Genomic DNA, 7,023 nt, shown 5'->3' on the forward strand with positions numbered 1-7,023 from the left:
CAAACTTAACTTTTTAAATATAATTTTTTACATAAATTCAGGGATTTTTGAAGGAAAACAAAAACAAGAGGAGTAGCTAATTGTATACAAAATCTTGATTTATCTTTTCTCGGGGAGGAAAAGAGAAGTAGATATTGGAAAACTGAGATTTTAACTAGAAAGGTAACATCAAGGGCGAAATCAGGCTCGAGCCCCTGCAAAACATTTTATTATTTTTAGTACTTAAATATGATATTTTTATTTTAAATAAATAAGTTTTTTAATAATATATATTGTTATATTAATTTTGATCTTTTCTGTTAAATGCTAGCAGCTCCGTCCCGAGTAATATAGAAAAATCTAAAAATTAAAGCACACCACAACTTTGGCTGAGAAGCTCTTTATTGAAGAGGCTTTGCACCTTTTTTTCGAGGAGATAGTGTGGTAGCGATTGCTTTTCAAATAGTTTTTTGTGTTGAAATACATGCCAATGATATTTTTTTATTTTTTAAAAATTATTTTTGACATCAGCATATCAAAACGATCCAAAAAGTACAAACCACACTCAATTTTAGCAAAAAAAAAAAATTAAAATTTAATAAAACGCAGGTTGAAACGCACAGCCAAACACTACTGACATATTCATACAAGTGATTTTCTGCTGTGATGTTTTAGTTATGACATCAAAAATCAGCTGCACATTTTAAGTTCATGCACTAAAAAAAAAAAACTTGGGATTCTTTTTTTAAAAAAATAAAAAAAATAAAAAAGTGAAAGGAGGAAGGAATGATGGGACATAGGTGTGAAACAGTGGCAGACATTATGGAAAGGGTACAAGGAGAGAGAAAAGGAGAGAGGGAGGGCATCAAATTAGGGGATTGTGATGGTGACCAAAGAGCCTTTCTACAAATAAAGCCGTAATTAATATGGAATTGGTGGGGCCATGGGTCCCTCTCTTTCCTTGCTTTTGCTCCTTGGCGCCTTATTTTTCTCTTACTTTTCTAAAGTTAATTCCTCGAATTAAGTAGCATAATCACTTTTAATCAAGCAATCAATCTTAAAGCTAATCTATTAAATTGAAGGATTTTTTTTCTTGTTTTTGAGCTTATTTTGCCAGTATAAAAGTGGACGAGCATAGAGAAATTAAATTTTCTTGGCTGTTAGACTCCGTTTCGAATCTAACCTTATGTAAAAATAACAACCAATTTAACAAAAGGTTTAAAAAATAAAAATAACAAGGATCAAATTAAACAAATAGCATATCACAAATTAAGATTGAATTATATAATTGAAAACAATTTAAAATTTTATAAAATAATAAAGAACAAAAATAAAAAATTAAAATAATAAGAACTAAAGTTGTTATCTCTGTAAACATAAAATAATTTTGAGATTTTTCAGAAGCTTCGCGGTTTTCAAGGTGAAGAGAAAGAAAAGTGGAGGAGAAGAAAAAAAGTTACCGACGTTGCATTGCTTGAAATGCGTGGGTGTCTTTTACTTATTAGTGTGTGCGTTGTACGTACTAACTACTTTTTCTTTTTTAATATATTTTATATTTATTAAAGATTGAATTACCCTTATCTAACCTAATTATTAATAAAAAAAACCCATGTAAAAAGATTAAAGTGCCTCTAGACTCTATTTTTAAAAAATGTGCATTTATTTGTATTTTTTTAAAATACAAAGAATGACCAACTTACCCCAAATAATCTGATAATAACTAAATGAGTTTTTTACTATGACCATCACTTCTCCAATAGCTTATTCAAGTTTTTTTTTTTTTTTTTGAAATGGTAAATTCATCATTTCACTGATCAATGGATATTTTTCTCAGGTCATATTAGTTTTCATTAATTTTGTATGTTAATATGCTTGTGGTAAAAAGAGTGGTGTGACACTACCAGGAATTGAGATAAAATGTGGACCTCTCCGATACCTAGACATATTTCTTATTTTATTATTGCAAGGGAGAGGCCCTAAAACCAAGATCTCTTGGTGATGGGGATCGAGGTACCTTTTAGCCGCTAGGTTCATTGTCTTTGGTGCTAGACATGCAAATTCATGTCATGAGAAAGCTCTTCAATGGCAATTAGCTACTGTTTCAAGAAAAAAAAAAAAAAAAAAAGTAAAAACATGTTTATCTATATTTCCTGTTTTAAAAGGAAATAAATCTAGTTCAAATTAGAAAAAAAATTATTTTATGCCGATATCCTCATACCTGTAATCGAACACTTTTTTATTTTTTATGTATTTGTCTAACCTTTTGAAACATTGAGAAACCTGACAAAAAAAAAAAACTTAAATAGATCATTATTTTTTGCAAGATTCAATGTATTCTGATTCTACTCTTAAATCTCTCAAAAATATTAGTTTTCCTTTCCAACTCAAGATCTTCAACTGCTTTCAAGTTTCCCTCCTGGAGAGAAGGAACACTGAATACAAGTGAAGCTTCAAATCTTGCTGCACTTTTTTGACAGTCGATATCAAAATCTATGCACATTGGAAAAAAGATTTTGGCTTGAATTTCTATGTTCTGGATTCTTAAAGTTTTACACAGTTATGGAATTAAATAACCAATGGAGCACAAATCACCAAAGATTATTTGGTTACACCATGATATCAATTGAATGCTTGTATCGGTTCTTTTAATTTATTGTAAATTAATGTTTTCACTGAAGGTATAACTGGTATTTCGATCAACATGGGGCAATCCATACACAGCTAAATGTTGAAGGCGAGAAAGACTCCGACATCTACCGACTGTTGCCCATTGCTCTAACTTCTCCATGTCCAAAAGATAACAGAGTCTCCAATGCAGGGAATGGATTTTCCTCGTCTCCATACAGATTACTGTCAATACTCCTCACACCATCCATTCCACATAATCAAAGATACTTAAGGAACTGTAGTTTCCCTAATGGTGGAAGTTGTGCACAATTGCCACAACAAGATTGGGTAGCTCCAAGTCCGGCATCCAACTTGAGAATCTGGAACCTTCATATCCACTTATCTTCAATTGCTTGAGGTTTGAATGGTGTTGAAGCCCATCAAGGATCTCCTCTGTATTTTCATGGATAACACTGTTTTTAGATACTTCTGCTCATGTTAATAGGATCCCGGAAAGGTAATCTCCATTCCCATGGCAAGATAAAGTCGATGATTGGAGAATTGTCTTTCTCATCAAATCAGCACTCTTGGCATCTGTTAAATCTTTAACATTACCAAGATCCGAGATGATCAAACCACCACCAAGATAATTCAGCCTTTCCAGCTCCGCTATCTGATGACCCTCATTCTTGCCTACAATAAACAGATCAAGCCTTCGTAGGTAAGTCAGTTGTCCCAATCCAGCAGGCATAGAAGGAAGTGAAATACAACCTTCGTTGCGAAGATACACGAGACTTTTCATGCCTCGACCTCACAAGAATTATTCACTGCTAAGATTCTTATATGATTTTGTCCAGTAAACAACAAATGCAGTGTTTTTCTCCAACCCATTCCGTGGGCATCAGGATAACGCAGAATAAATGAGCGCAATGATTAGGCACTGAGATGTTGATGAGCAGGAGCACCACCTTTCTTCAAAAAAGCCACATGACGGACCATTCTAAAAATCTCCAGCATCCTATCCCTCTCAACCACACAACACTCAACTCGACTTTATTGACGTGCCATTATTGACTGTGCAAGATCATGCCTCTTACATGTTATGTAGCCCAGTTCGTTGAAAATCTCGTTGCCCATATCATGCAAATGCATCTGCCCTTTGCAAGGAATGTAGCCATTTGCCATCCACACAGCTATCAGGTGATCCTTAAGCATGGCATGATCTTTAGGAAAAATACAGCAAAATGAAAAGCATTGCTTTAAATGTGACTTAAGGTTAGTATAACTTAACCTCAGGGCAAGTAAAATCTTGCTATCCTCTTCTTGTAGATCCCAGATCTCACTCCTTTCCATAGATAACCACTCGCTTTCATTTTTCTTCAAGCGCATAAGACTTCCAGTTGACTTTATAGCTAAAGGAACCCCGCCACAATTGTCAACTATTGCTCTTCCAGTGGCCTCCAAGTTAGCATATTCTTCTCTGTTTCTCATCCCAGATGCAAAGCGCTAGAACAAAAGCCAAGAATCAGCATCTGATAGTCTTTCCAAGTGTTGCAATAAAATTGGTTCTATTTTGAGAGCAACCATCTCAATACGGGTAATTGCTAGAACAGCACTACCTTTCACTCCACACTTTACTAAGACCTTCGATTTACTCCACTTATCATTGAAATCATCCCCCACGTCATCTAACACAAAAAACATCTTTCCACTTAGCTTTTCTCGCAGACATCACTGCTAGTTATCCAACCCTTCTATGTCACAAGGGCTGTTTTGAATAGACTCTTTCATGGCTCTTGTCAATTTTTCTACAGTGGAATCATCAGAGATGCATATCCAGATTGTAAGATCAAAATTCCCATTCCACATATAGCATAAATAGAGAGATCGCCTGAATTGTTTGCCAGTGACTTCATTAGCTCTTCTTTCTCCTGAGCTCTTCCATAAATTTCTGACTCATCAACCAGCGACCAGGTCTGATGCCCATCAGAACTATCAGCTTCGATGTCCCAACCTCCTGCTATTAGACGGAACTGTCTCTCCTTGGCAATAGCATCTAATCTGTCCGATACGTTCTTCAACTTGTGTGCCAATTATACTCGAAAAATAAGTGGATTTTGATCAAGAGAGAAGAAGCGCTGTAAAGGGTTTATCAAACCTCTTGGCTGCTTACGCCTTTCAACTTCTATAGCAAACTCGTCAACCACATCCTCTGCATCATAGCTGCAGCCTTGAGCTTTGTCAGCCAATTCCTCACAGCCTCACTCTTCAATTGCTTCTTCTCTTCATCATGGAGAACAGCCTGAAGCGTATTCAGTATGCTTTCAAGATCAGTTTGCTGGCCCCGAGCAAGTCCAGCCTCTTTGAGAAGCACCGAAGACAAGTTCTCCAACATGGAACCCACAAGAACAGAAACAAGCGCAACAGCCATAGCTTGTTGTCTTAGTAATGGAGATGAGAGATGAGCCTTATCTTTTCAGCTAAGGGGTCTTGCAAGGAAAAGGAAAATAATTAAAAGCCTAAATGGCTCCACGGTGTAGACTTTAATTTTCCAAACCTACCACCCCAAATTTGCAAGGGGATTGTCAAGCATAATGGATGATTCCAAGAATTTGTATCTAGCAATTGCAAGCTCAAATTGATAACATGTACATGATTTTTATTCAACCTACGTTGTTTTTTTTTTGGTCTCTCATCAAGTTCATGAAAAGTTTTACAAAGATCAAATTCTTTTTAAAGTTGATGGATAGATAGATCAAGAGGGTGAGAATATTAGATTTAAATAACATAAATACCTGCAAACAAATCTAATCTTAGATTTGGATAACACCAATATATATACACACACAACACACACACACACACACTGAGATTCAAGATAATACTCTAATGGTTAAGCCTATAACTGACAGTGGAGAAATAAAGCAATAAAGGCTACGCAAAAGAGAGTTTGGGGCTTAAGCATTCAAAGTGTAGCAGATGGATACTTCAATTAGGTTAAAATCTGATTGATAGAAGGCTCTATCATCCATTCATTTTAATATAAATATTTTTTCTTCCTTTTGGCTATTTCTAAAAGGAAAAAAAAAAAAAAAAAAACTTATTCGCTATGGCATGTGGTAAATAAAATACATTTCCAACACAGAAACTATCCCATTTAAACTTGTGGGTGACGAATGTCATCCTGGCTTTGGATCAATCTAGTTTCTAAACTGCTTGACTGGGGATCGTATCCAGCTGTTTTATACTCATCCAATGCCCTCTGCAGAACTGCCTCCAAGTATTGGAAACTTTGAAAATTTATATAAGTAAATTTACTCAAAATCTCGGAAGGGTTTCAAGTGGGAATGCATCCTTTTTATTTCCTTCCTTGTTCATACATATCAAGGACTGATCAAGCATAGATCCCAGCACATAGCATTCACAATAGCAACATCGAACAACATTATATGCAGTTTATAACCACATTTGTCATATAAGTACTTAAAAGAGGTAGTTAAAGACCATATGGTTACTTTTTGCAACTAAATTCACACACTATTCCAAAGCCAACAACGTTGTCAACCTTCACAAACTATTATCAAAACTTCCCATTAAAACACATTTCACAAGAATTTTCCAACTTTTTATCATAATCATTCAAATAATTTAATTTTTTTATCTAATCCAAAACCAAATATCACTATATATAGCACAGCATTCAAATTACATTTGATTGATTCTAATATAAACTTAATATCACAAGAATCAACACTTTGACCATAAAAGTTAACTGTCACTTCACCTCCCGCAATCAATTTTCTCGAGAACCAAACAGAAAAGAAAAAAAAAATCAGAACCTCAGATTCTACAGAGAAAGAAAACGAAATACCTGAACAGTAAGAGATTGAATACTGAGAACCCGACCGGTATCCGAAGGAAGAGCCAGCCATGGACAAGATCAGAGGGGCCATTTCGATTCCTCGTCAAGAAAACAGAGAACGAAGCAGAGTAGAAAGCGGGGGCATCTTGATTTTCTAGTTTATTTATACTGAGACTTGTCGTGGAATAACGAAAATGACAAAGCTAATGTTACGACTGCATGTCAGACAACTCATGATTAAGGGTTGCTTATGAAAAATAAATCTTCACAAAAATCATTTTTTAATAAATAATTTATGACAAAAATAATTTAAATTTATAAAACTATGTTTGAAAAAAAAAAAAAAGATCCCGAACAACTTTTTTTTGAAAAGAAAAGAGATAACATAAATTAGAATCAGTTAAAAATTGATTTAAGTATAATTTTGACCACTTTTGATTCAAGTTAAATTTATTTTAATCTTATATTTTTTATTTGATTAAAAAAATATAAGCTATTTATTATTATTAACTAAATTATTTTTTATTAGTTTTAAGAATTTATTTTTTTTTATTATAAAGCTTATATATATAATG

At 34.1% G+C, this 7,023-nt stretch overlaps 1 long non-coding RNA gene across 1 annotated transcript; it reads right to left on the bottom strand.

The window, feature by feature from the left end:
* Window positions 1-2,478: 2,478 nt before the first annotated feature.
* On the bottom strand, window positions 2,479-6,650 carry LOC140955470 (uncharacterized). Its single transcript, XR_012169564.1, has 2 exons — window positions 6,458-6,650; window positions 2,479-5,075 (listed from the first exon to the last, which is right to left on the bottom strand). It is a non-coding gene; the product is annotated as an uncharacterized lncRNA (long non-coding RNA).
* Window positions 6,651-7,023: the final 373 nt, after the last annotated feature.

This window comes from Populus alba, chromosome 4, assembly GCF_005239225.2.
Source record: "Populus alba chromosome 4, ASM523922v2, whole genome shotgun sequence".
NCBI lineage: Eukaryota > Viridiplantae > Streptophyta > Magnoliopsida > Malpighiales > Salicaceae > Populus > Populus alba.